Below are 13121 nucleotides of genomic sequence, written 5' to 3'. Positions count from 1 at the left end.
CACACACACACACACAGTGCTAATTGGCATTTAACCCATCATGCCTGTTGCGTATTTAGTTCTAACAAGCAATTACATAATGTTTACTATCATCTCAAACCAACTGAGTTGTAATGGAGCAATGATAAGCTCAGTGCTATGATTGCCTTCTGTGCAAGCCAGTCCAACCGGACAGAGCATCGACTGGAAGGTTTAAACCAAATGCATTTCAATTTTCAGAAGTAATGTTGAAATTCATCATTCCAGTAGTTTATCACTGCATGACTCAATTTTCCAAAATGCAAAAGTATTGCATGACTACTAATACATCACATTTTATTTTCATAGTAGCAATCATTTTTTTATATAATCGCTTTCTGTCAGGTAAGTATAGTTTAATGTGGTAAATACTGAATTTCAGAGACAAATACCCACTGCTACAATTCTGGAGCAGAATCCAGGACTCGAGCCACAATACACAATCCTGTGTAAACCACATCTCCCATGGTGCTTGATGGGAATGTGCCGTGAGTTCCAACCATTTAAACAACAACTGAAGACTGGGGAGGAAAACATATGGAAATTTAAAAAGGACTATACTTGTGGTTAAGCATACTAGTCCATTAAATTACCAACCATTTTCATACTATGTTTTAATTTACCATCTTACTAGCAGTCATGCTTTTTTCATGTTAGTTCGATTTAATAATTATCTTTCAGATACCTATCACTTGCCTAAGATAGTTACCTCAAGGAAGCTCCCCCTTCCTTGAGTTGGCTGTGGGAAGCGTTGGATTCACAAGCTCTGTTGTCAAGAAAAAAATTAAATCGAACCCAGAGGACAAACAACAAGCAAACACAGATGCTGTGAAAATGATCATTTTGAATTTTTGTAGCTTCCTGGATTGAAAAGGTTTCTGTTCGGCAGCCAACCATCAGACATCTGTGCTTCACAAACAAGGAAACAATTTCTGAGAAGTCCCTGCTTACTACTGCAAGTGACGGGTCCAAAAAATAATGACTAAATGTTCACTCTGCACGGTTTCAAGCATCTGCACATTGATTTTTATACTGTGATAAAAACAGAAAATGTCTGTCTGGAAAATGTGAAATCAATTTAAAAAATGCATTGCAAGCTCTAAATAGTCTGTTAAACATGCACAACAACAAGTTTGGTGCTTTAAACTGATTACTTGATAGGGCCTCATCCACTAGGATTTTTTTAATCTACACATAAACTTTAATATGACTTTACTATCAGATGAGGTATCTCATCATCACTTTAATCTTGTTCATTTTTAAAGGCATACGCACAAAAAAAAGAACCTATCTTCTATGAGAGGTGAACTGGGATGGTAGCATTTCTGAGCATTTCCGTTTGAAATGGTGCATTTCTGTGAAAGAAGACATTTGGAAAGACATGTGGTGATTCATTTGACTGCTACAGTCTTCAATCAATTACTTTGGTTGTTTTTTGATTTAGTTTATTTAAGCACAGCTTTAGCTTTTAGCTCTGTGACTATCAGTCTTCTCTCGCTTTCCCTCATTCCATCCTTCGTCCCTTCAGCCAGAGTTTTCATGCTATTGATGACTGTGAGGATCGAGTGATGTTCCAAACCAGCTCATTAACACGCTCCCCTTCACACTGCCTTTCATACAGAAAAATGCCTGATTCAATTCCAGACCTATTTAACTTTTCAGCTCAGACACGGTCACTTTGTACATTAGCAGTCAGAAACCTACACACTTATAGCTTAGACACCAACAGAGTCAAGAGAAACAGCATGCTGGGAAGAGGAGAGGACACACATGAAAGAGCAGCGCACATCTCATTAGCACCCTTTTCTCTCTGTCCAGCTAGTGGGCAGCCAGTCTGCCACCCGTCAGGATGCTCGCATGGTGGGAAAACGAGAACAGTTGAAACATTTCACTTCAATCCTCAGATTCATCCCTGGGGATTAAGAAATCCTCCTTACATTGGAAATGCCCAACGCTTGGAAATAGACTCTGGGATGCAGGGGCGGACAGGTCAGAGGCCCAGACACATATGTCATTTTCTATTTTCCAATCCAAGCTCCTTAGTTAATGGGTTTTTTTTTAGGTAAACACAAACACCAAGAGAAAGAGGGGTGTGCAGCTGGCTCAGTGAGCTCACCAGCTCACCTATGGATTAAGGACCCATCTTAAAATGACATGCTTTAGTATTAATGACAACAGGAGTAATGCAACCGTTTTCAGAGGTAATAATTTTGCAGATAATGATACCTGCAATACCTCACAATCCCAAAGAGCAATACAATAAGCCAATCTTTATTGTTTAACTAGAATGCTACTGGTTTTAGCTGAACAAAAGCTTTTCATACTGATGGGGCAAGTATATTTGATGGTTGACAAATAAAAATTCAAACTCAGAGTTTCCATTTAAAGAGTTAAAAGACTTAAAACACATACATTTTCCATACATGGGATAAACAATACATTTCTTTATTTTGATTTTGGTAAGTGGGCTAATCCACTCAGACCTGTGATTACTGAAAAATCACAAGACTGGGAAGTTAAGAACCCCCTGACACAAACTTCACAGCTCACTGTGGATTTAGAAGTCCCTTAACTAAAAGGTACTCTCTGGAGTCTTTGACCACTAGTGGTGGTATGGAGCAATGTTTCTGGGCCTTTGTTTTGTTCGTATGGTGCATGAGGATGCATGGGCACATGCAGTACACAAGTACTGCCGATTTAACACTAGTCCACTGATTGTGGACTAGACTAGCCTTAAATCAGTCGGCCCCAATAACAAGCAAAGAGGCGTAACAAGGCGTGTCTAAAATATTACACAAATCTGTTTTGTTTTGTGTGGAAGGGAATTCATTCACCCAGTGTGTTTTTGTGAGAAACAATGAATGTAATGTAAACAGAACTCTTACAATAAAGCTCCACAGAATGCCTTTGTAGTGAATTGTGTTTCATGCCATACTACAACCAAACTGTAACTGCATTTTGAAAAAGTGCTGCTTTTTCTACTTTGGATTTCATATTCCAATTTCAAGCCCTTTGAATGACACAGGGGGTATACCCTCGGGACATGTTTATGGTGTGCTCTGCCTTTCACTTGGTGCATGCTGGGATAGGCTCCAGCCCCCGCAGCCCTAAACAGGATAAGCGGTTTAGAAATTGGATGGATGGATGGATATTCCAATTTCAATGTGGCAAGCAGATTAGCAGATTATTGCCATAATTGCCTAGCTCATAATAACACAGTTACTCTTTTTGTTGGACAGCTACAGTATCCTTTGTTGTCTCCAACCTAATTTAATATTATTTTGTGAAGCACAACTTTGATTTTAAACAGTAACATTGTTCTTGAATTTAAGCACTTTAGTTATTGTTCTTTTTCTCCAATGTGTTACTTCAATATTAAATTAGATTAAATTAAGTCCTTGATCTAGTGGGAGCGAATATTCAGGCAGACACAATCCTCTAACTTTAAACCAGAACATTCCTTGTCATTTTAAACTGGAAAACCCCTATAAAATATAATCTTTTAAAACATTTTGTCCCATGGCTGGAGCAAGAGTGCAGTTACAGTTCAAAGGTCTGATGTTATGACAGTTGTCATCTGTAAGTGAATTTTGAGCCACTGAAGAGAACTTTATGTCATTAATGATTTCTTGGGTTTCAGCATGTGAGCTATTTAATCCCTGTGCCACTTGGCTTTGATCCATTTGCAATATTTCACTGTGAGAGAAGAGAAGAGAAGAGAAGAGAAGAGAAGAGAAGAGAAGAGAAAAGAAGAGAAAAGAAGAGAAACGAGAAGAAAAGAGAATCTTAAAAGTGGGATAGATGATATAGATATGGGAGGAAAAGATGGTTTGGTTGGATGTGTGTTGTGTGTGTCTGTGTGGATCTTTTTCTGTCTGTCACAATAACTCACATCCTCACCCATCACACAGTCCACCATGGCTTTGTCACTGCAGCTAACAGAGGGAGCTTGTCATGAGATCACTCACACACACACGCACGCACACGCACGCACACACACACACACAGTGCTGTACAATGCTATACTCCCTTTTTTCCTGTAAAATGCTGGACCTGCTTGTTATTGCGAAATTACTCATGATTACACTACTGAGGCTCATTCCAAGAATCTGAATCATTTAAATCACTGAACAGAAAGCACAATAAACAGACTTTTGTTCTGGTAACATTTGTGCAAAGACATCTGATTGTTACACTTACCCTGAACCTCATCATGCCGACAATGACAAACAGCAGTTACGAGGATGACAGATGTTAGGTGGTAGCTATTAACAAGCAATAGTTTCACTAATCTGTTTTGCACTTTCATTTGGTCTAATTGAGGAGGACTTGGACTAGATCCTCTGTTACGAAAAAAAGAAACAGCCAAAGATACTTCTGGCTGACTGACAGGTAAGTGTATGCATCAAAAGCAGCAGGGAAGAGAAATAATGAAATGAGCTACAAGAAGAAAGCCCACAGGGCCTATAGAAAAGCACCAGGCAATATCTCAAGTCATTTGACAATGATATACTATTAGAGAAGAAAATTGAAAATCCTGCCTTTGAAAGAATTCTGTAATTCTATCATGCAAATGAAAACGTCCATCGACGGTTGCCAAAAGACCGGATGTCTGGATCTGTTTGGAATACTGAATAGTTTCATGTCAAGAGAACATCAACCTTTTGTGTCAAAAAAAACTCAATTTTGGATTCACAGGAGAAAATCTACTCCATGAATTGTGTGAATAGAGAGTTGACCCACCACTTTAGATTAGAGACGGGAAGGTCAGGAATTAAGAGGGGTTTTTTTTAGGGGGAGTAGTAAGGTAGTGTGGTGTCAAGATAGAGAAGAAAGGGAGAAAGACAAAGCATTGTGCTGCAGCTGTCACACTGAATCTCTCAATCAACAGCTAAATTAGTGAGGGATACGGAAGCAATTAATCAGGTTTAACAGCGACCGCCAGGAAGAGGCGAGGGAGGGGGGGCCAACCTGTCTGTACATCTGTGTTTGTGTACTGTTTGGGTGTGAGCTGATTTATAAGTAAACTGTGGGTAAATGAGGGTGAAGAGTGATTCACCTTCTAGAATATTGTAAAAATGGGTTTTCAATAGTGATATGTCCACATACACATACGTAATTTGGGGTTTAGTGTCTCTGAAGTGTGGCTGAATCAGATTTGTGGAATGGAGAAATCTGTCCACTCCACACCAGCTATCATACAACCATACTTATGCATACCGTTAAACAGAACTCCTCCTTCCCCTCCTATAACATTTCAGAATCACAATGCAGTTTATTTTTGGAAAAAATAAAATGTTAGGGTCATGATGAATGTTATAGTTGGTGTACTTTTTTTGTGAGTTGAGTCTAGTTTTTTCACGTCAATCCACACATTCAGTGACGTGTCCTGGACCAGAGAATATATCAATGTCTTACTATAGGCAGACAGGAACCCATGTCTCATTGTTAATATAAAATGTAGGCAAGACTTTCTCACCAGTCTGTTTCCTGTCAGTCATCTGACACTCGCAGGAAGACATGGTAATCTCCGCCAGGAAACAATCCCTGAAATACATGCAGCCTGACAAACCTAATTGTCACATCCATGTCTTTTTACATAAGGTTGCTTTGTTTGCCAGGACAGCCTTTCATTTCAAACCAGGTTTGAAATAACTGCAGAGCTTGTATGTTCAAAAAATGACAAAAAATGATCTAATTATATATGGCAAGCATTTCAGAATGATTGGGGGAAACGTACACTAGACGGAGGCAGTAGTAAATGGGCTGTAACTCTAAATGACACCGGTATTCTCTTTTAATGTGCGTGTGACTCGCATAAAAATGTGCTGCTGTGTGAACAGTAGTCGCTTGTGAACAGGGTAAGGAGGAGAGATGTTCACTTGCGTTATGCAAATGAGAAACAACACTGTCAGAGCGGACGCAGTCGATCAAGACGATCGCTATCGACACACCAATGCATGCGTACGTGCACTCAGAGGCGATGCAGTCAATTTAGACGATGATATTGAAGCAGCCAAGGACGCTAACAGAGGTGAGACAGGAGCCAGACTGTTAGCCTCACTCAAATCCTTGTCTTTAGCCCTGTTTCATTTTAACATTTCATCAATACAGACAGAGTCTCCCTCTCTCTGCTGGCAGGCTAGCTGCTGACCTCCACAACTTGTTGCTAACAGTCTCCAGGCTACACAGAGCAGGACAGTTATTTATGGACGGGGGAGCAGAGATAAATCGATGCTCTCTCTATTCTTTCCCAATTCCATTTGCATTACTTCAGTGAGGTGTTGAGTTTCTAAATTCACTCCAAAAAGACATTAGGATTCTCCATGTTTTGATGATTTATGTTGGGTTATGAAATGCAGATAAGGTAGAGCTGGTTAGTATTTCGCTGTAGAAACTGCTGTACAAAAAGTCAAGTAGTTTTGGTCCAATTGGCTGTCCAATAAGCGGCCAGGGTAGGTTGGTAAAAAGTTATAGCTCATGATGAATAACTTATATCTTTGGATGCCTAAGAATATCTGCAACCAAAGGTTTGTAAAGAAAATGGGTCTGGCAATAGCAATACAGGCTGAAGACAATTGACAATGGCCTTTCTACTGCTAGAACCAGGTCAGGAAATTTACTTTTTTTTTTTTTTTTTATCTTACTGGCATCTGTGACCTGTGCATCCCCAGAAACACTTTCCAACCACTCATCTAAACATAACAGGATGTGACTGATTCTGAAACTGAAAAACTGAAATAATGAATGTTGTATATTCAATATAAATATATTTAGGAGGGGTAAAGATCCTATTGACGCCATGCTACTTACAAGGAATACAAAATGCTTGATGAAATACAATTACTTAATTAACAATACCAATCTTCTAACAATAACATTAAATTCTACTTCCTTTCATGGAACCAATCATACAACATTTTTGTTGACATCTGAGTTGAGGTGTTGTGTTGAAGTCCAGCACTAATGTCATTTCAGAAGCTGTAAATTGAGATGGTGTTGTGGTTTTTGATTCTGTTCATCTTAAAAAAGGATCAGTTGCAAGTGCATGGATAGTCCCAAATGTATGTCATTGTACTGATTATAAACAGGTGGATAGTTAAACACAGACTAAAATGTTAAGTGGTTTGGTGACTGCATCTTGCTAGTAATGCAGATGATATATTTAATGTCCTGTGCTAATTACCTTGTATATCATCTTGGTCTATAATCTTTTTACCCAGCACTCAATGTGATTTTCACTGCAGTTAGCATTAACACAGTTAAGGCTCTTTAAACAAGTTTTATTATTGCTAACATTGTCAAATTTTGGTAAATGCGTTACAGAGAGTTGGCCTTATATCCCCTCTGCAGGAAAAAAGGCTAAAGGCTCAATAATGACACAAATGAAGCAAACAATATTAGTGCAGTTATTAATTGCCCACATGGATACAACAGGAAATGTCACAAAGTCACATCACAGCCTGACCCACCGCTGCACTCCCACACAGACGGTGAAAGCAATTTCCATTTTGTCACCAGCTGACTATATCTGGATAGGAAACAGTGACTGAACAGGAGGAGTGGATGGACGCTGCTCACTGTGGTCTGTGAAACAGGCGAGTTCAGGACAGACTGGGAGACAGAGTAGGGACGCTTGTCTAAACATTTTCACACTTTTAAACCCCCCCTCTCTCTTACCCCCTCTAGCTCCCTCTCTTTCTAAACAATGAGGCCTAGAAGAACTGAGAGCAGCGGAGTGCACGGAGTGAGGAAGAGAGAGGAGGGGGATGTACTGGAGCCCTTTTTAATTCCACCAAAAGCTGTTCCAACAAAAGGTCCCCCACTCAGGAGCTGCCACGGAGCAACAGCCAGCCAGGCCGGCTGAAAATAGGGTTGTGAGCAAAAGAATGAGAGGGCAAAGAGAGGGAGAAAGAATAAGACTAAGGGAGAAAGAATGGATGAATAAAAGAATGGGAAAATGAAAGACTGAGCAAGGCATTAAAGGCTGGCAGGAAGTTTTCTTTACTCTGCATGGCAGTAAAAGTCAAACTAGGGAGGGTGGCCAAATTGATCGTGTGTGTGTGCAGGGAGAGAAAGCTTGTGTGTGCATTGTGAGTGATCTGCAAAGGCATTCATGACGCAGTGAAAGCTGAAAGCAAAAACCTTTCTCTGACCATCCTTGGACCGGCTCCATTGTAATTCATGGCCCTGTTCCTGTTGCTACGCTCTGTAATCCCTCTTCCTACTGACACCTGTTTGCTGAGGAATCACTAAGGAATGCCAAGGTGTTAGCCATGATACGGTTTATTTCTAGAAATGTGATCTGGAATTTGCTTAGTAACCGGTTTCCTCAGAAGTGGAATGAACAAAGACAAAAACGCTGACCAAGCGCAGAGACATGCTTGCTGGCTCCTGGCAGGCAGGGTGATGAATAAAAACCTGCTTCCTGGACTCTCTGCAAGCCGGACTGATGAGGCTTCTTACAACCCGGAGTCCAACCTTCTCTCCCTAATTACAGCAAGCCTCTTTTAAAAAGGTCCATACAAGCACATACACACACACACACACACACACCACACATGGTTGCACAACAAAGGGATGTGAAATTGTCTCATCCACAAAAGCCGTATCCATGACAACCAGTTCCCAATCTCTGAGAGTGACCAACTAAGCCAACCTCCACCTCTAGGTCTTAAGTGCTGCAATGGGAATTTTTGAAACAAGAGCATCAAAACTTCTTTGATTGCGCAAAAACAAGCAAACAGCATTATGCAAGACCCTGCAATACAAAGTTAGCAGTCCATCAGCCCGCAAAGAATTGTGGGAAGTCATTAACATTTTAATCCTTGATCAATAAGGAAAACCCAGAGGCTAAAATTAGGAGAGAAACTTAAACATTAATGCAGACAAACAAATCACAGTACACGTGACGCAACACAATGTGTAAGTCAGTTCGTGAGTGAAAAGGCTGTAATTAACAGTAGCAGGACTTGATATCGCGCTTTTCTGGGTGAGAATCACTACCACACATGACAGCCCAGACAATGACAAACAAATTGGCCTGAACGCTAACAGCCCCCAGCATTACTATGCAGTTTGTGTTGGTGTGAGACATTAATAAGCTCTCAATAAACATCAACGGTCTGTTCTCGGGGGGATGACTATCATCCCTATGCCTCACCAGGAGGAGCCACTGACATTTGAGTCTGGGGCCCACGAGCCTTAAACTGCAGGTCATGACCCAAAACAGCTCATTTCTGGTCCAGCACATGACAGCAGCTTGTTTTCTTAATAGGGTGGGTATCAGTTTAAGAAGCTCATTATTTCAGGATTTCATTCAATAAGCATCATCACATTCAGCATGGATGACTTACTGTACCTCTTTACCCTGTCTGCCTTTGTAGCACTCTAACTGTTTGGGAAAAGTCTTAAAAATACAGTTTGCAAAGTTCCTTATAAACAAGCCTATAACCAAAAAATAAAAAAAGGTTCTATGCTAAAACATATTATTAAGCGCGTACAAACAGACTCTAGAGAAACATCCAGCTGCTTAACACGGTCATTGACATTTCAACCCAGTGATGATACCTATGATCAACTCTCAAGGTAACAATGGCAACCCCTCCCTCAACCCTCTCCACACACATAAGATCACTTCTCCCGAGACACACTCCTTGACATTTAGTCTATCTGCCATCAACCACAATGGGGCTGGGATCTCCGCGCTACAGGCTGTTTCTTTTACAGATGGTGGAGAGACTCTAAATCATTTTCAACCCCAAGGTCACAAGACGGTTAAAATAGAATTTATGCAAAGCAAAAAAAAAGTTGTTCAATAAACTGAGTTTATTCAAACTGCCCTTTGATTTTGAAATAATGGGAGATTTTTTAGCCTCTAGGCCTGTTCCAATAATTAATCAACTAAAATATCCTGCAAAGACAAAAATTCTAATAATTATGCTCCTGCCCCAAAGGCCAAAAGTACACAACTGGTTGTAGTGGGCAACTCACAGATGAATGTCTTAAACTTGCTTGTCAGAAGTTGTGTATGCTATATAATTACAGCAGTAAAATTGGACATGTCTCATGATTTTTAATTTTAAAATGCAGCAGATGCTTCACCAGTGGATATTTAATTACTAGCACCCTAGCAGGTGGTTATTTAGGGTCCCATGCTCAAAGGTACAAAGGCAGGCCATTGATTAGCCTCTTCATCATAACCTTCTGCGCTGGCTCCGAACTAGTAGAAACCCAACATAAATCTATACCGGGCTGCAGCACTGGCTGCACAAATATGTAAACAACAAACAGCAACATGGCACAATGTGAGGCAGAGATGAGTCATTAATAAGAGCTCTCGATAATCAGGCTGCGCTGCTCTGAGGGTGATAATCATCGGCCGCCTGCTCTCCAAGTGATAAGCTAATCAGCCATTCGTCTCCACCGAGCCGTCGAGGGGACTCATCATCATTGACATTTCAGCACAGGATCGGGCATATAGAGATGGGTTCAGGAAGGGAGGGGGGCACCTGAAGTGACTTAATTATCATTGCTGTGGAATGATATCCTCTCAACTCTATTTTGCCTGTTTTACTGAAGGTTAACGTGGCTCTTTAACCATCATGGTTAAAGTTTCACCGTTGACCCCTTTTTCACAGCGCTTGTTTATATTCCGTATAATTTAAAACACATAGAGATCATCAATCCGAACACACAACCTGGTCTTACTCAAAAAACGTTTCAACGTATGCCAGGACAGTCTTGGAAAATCAAGCTTCTACTTTCGCATTCAGTATCAGTAACTCACTGACTAAGTAGCTGAAATGTAAGTGTGGAGGTTTTTCCTCCGAGAAGACAGTTGTGTTGTTGCACGTTCAAATTAATTCATAACCTGTGGGGATACTGTCATGACAATCTGACAGCTTTTTAACAATACAGGCCTGATGTAGCAGAGTCTCAGCTGAGTATCCGTCATCCTCACACCAACCTGTGCTGCATGGCTTACAGCACTGGGGTCTCCAGTACCGTAGTCCTCATTTATGTGCCATTACACTGGGGTTTTCCTGTTCTTGTGTCTTACATTGCCCCAATTATGCATGAAGAGAAAGAATGTCATTACAAAGCAAATTCCAATCAAGGTTAAATCTTCCTCCTATCTTGTACACTCAGTCAAAATCACAGTTCACATTGACACCTGTTATGCAACAGATGCTACAGCATAATAAAAAAAAGCACAGGCTCTGTGGCTCACAGCCTTGAAATAACTTGCTCTCCCATTTGCTTTGATCTCAGAGGCATGTCTCCCAGGCGTGTCAATGCACGAGACAACGAATGTCCTGGCTCCATAATGACCCATCTTCTTTTTCTTTGGTGACAATTTGGGGACGGCACTGACAGATGATACTAGTTACACCCAGGTGAAAACAACAGGCTGACAGATTCATGCTGACAGAGCGGGTTCACAGATTTTTATGCCGATCACTGTAGCCTGACTGCCGGCTGTTATGAATTTTGTCGCTGGTCCCAGTTGGGGAAAAAAACTCTCGAAATCGTTTCTGCTGGGAGTTAGAGCATGTCTGAGTTACTCAGTGGTGCATTTTAGTAAAGTTATCATAGCTTGTGGTTATGGTTATCTCCATATCTATCACTGTAATGTTCTTATAGAGACATAAAGTGTTGCTACGGTTGTTTATGGCGTATTAGTCCCTCAGTAAGTGTCTGCTTTAGTGACTTCAGAGTAGTCTTATTGGTATGCATTTCTGGTAACCTATTGATTATCAATAATACTCATCAGAAAGTATTTAAATCACAGCAGTGTTACTATAACTTGCCTACAGTGCTGCAACAGGGACTTTGTGTACATTGGGCATTCTGTGTTGCTCAAAATAAGTAACCTGGCATAAATGTAGGTATTTTATCTCTTAAGGTATTACTGTAATACTCATACAGTGTCTTGCATTGTGCTTGCATCACTCGAGAGTTTACAGTTTACAGTAGAGCTCAACTTACATGAGCAGCCTGTGTTGGCTTATCACAGAAACATCTGTATCAGTGTTTGGCAGATACGTAAATAGAAGGTGCAGTAGAAGTTATTTTTGACCCTTGTTTTTCTTTTTGTTGTATGTCTTTTTATAGTTCGTAAATTTAGATTATTAATACTGTGTTAATGTTAGTTAGTTGTTATTTCCACCTTATCTTTGCCATTGCTGTCAATTAGTATTTTTTTCAACCTTGACATTACCTGTCTCAACACATTAATTTAATACCCAAGCACAACTTTTTAACTGGATTTAAAGAATTATTTTTAAAAAATGTTATGTTAATTGTTTATGTATAAAAAAATAAAACGAATATGGGCCATTTTTAAATCTATTTTTCACTTTGGGTATTAATATCAGCACTGGTCTCTAAAATCAGATATCCATCAGGCTCTAGAAACTGGTCATGATTCATGGTTACCTCCTTAAACAAACAGCATAAAATAATGTAGGCACAAACCACTGACTTTTGTTTTTTTACTACTATATTTCTATAGAGTCTGCATTTTATTGTAGGATTACTGCTGTGCATATTCATTAAGGGCTCTCAACAATCATTGTTCAAGGGCCACCTGAAGAGTAGGGGCCGAGCACTTCTCATTTCCTGCCGAGACCGTGTTTCCCATCACCACCCTGTTGCTCTGCAGAATGAGGACCAATTTCTGCCATTATTTTTAATGGTTAGTAATCAGACCTGCGGCTCTGATTACGCTCCATTTCCCTTACACACTTTCCAACAGGTAAACACTGATTACAGGTCAGCCGTGTTGGAAGGGTTTGTAGAGGCTCAGAGAGGATTAGGCTTCCTGAACAGTCACCTGCCGTCTGAAGCTGCGCGGAATTAGGACAAAAAGCACACACCAGGAGAGCCACACCTCGCGTAATGGCTTACCGAAACTCCACGCACACGTTTGGAGTGTTTCGACAATAAACTTTTACTGCAAGTACAGTCTATCTAAACAGCCACCAGAGAGGACACAGAGACGTGACAGTGAATACATGCAGCACAGCCAGGGCGCGGGAGGCGCGGCTGGAAGTGCTCCGGATCGCCCACATTCAGGGCACACCGGGCTGGAAGTGCGG

At 40.6% G+C, this 13121-nt stretch overlaps 1 protein-coding gene across 3 annotated transcripts in view; it reads right to left on the bottom strand.

The window, feature by feature from the left end:
• pvrl2l (PVR cell adhesion molecule related 2 like) overlaps window positions 1-13121 on the bottom strand; it is a 260306-nt gene that overhangs the window by 246605 nt on the left and 580 nt on the right. The gene's annotated exons all lie outside the window — the stretch shown is intronic.

Source organism: Morone saxatilis, unplaced genomic scaffold (genome assembly GCF_004916995.1).
Source record: "Morone saxatilis isolate NCDOM2014 unplaced genomic scaffold, NCSU_SB_2.0 Contig9, whole genome shotgun sequence".
Lineage (NCBI taxonomy): Eukaryota > Metazoa > Chordata > Actinopteri > Moronidae > Morone > Morone saxatilis.
The sequence above is the reverse complement of the archived record's forward strand: the minus strand, read 5'-3'. Positions and strand labels throughout refer to the sequence as shown.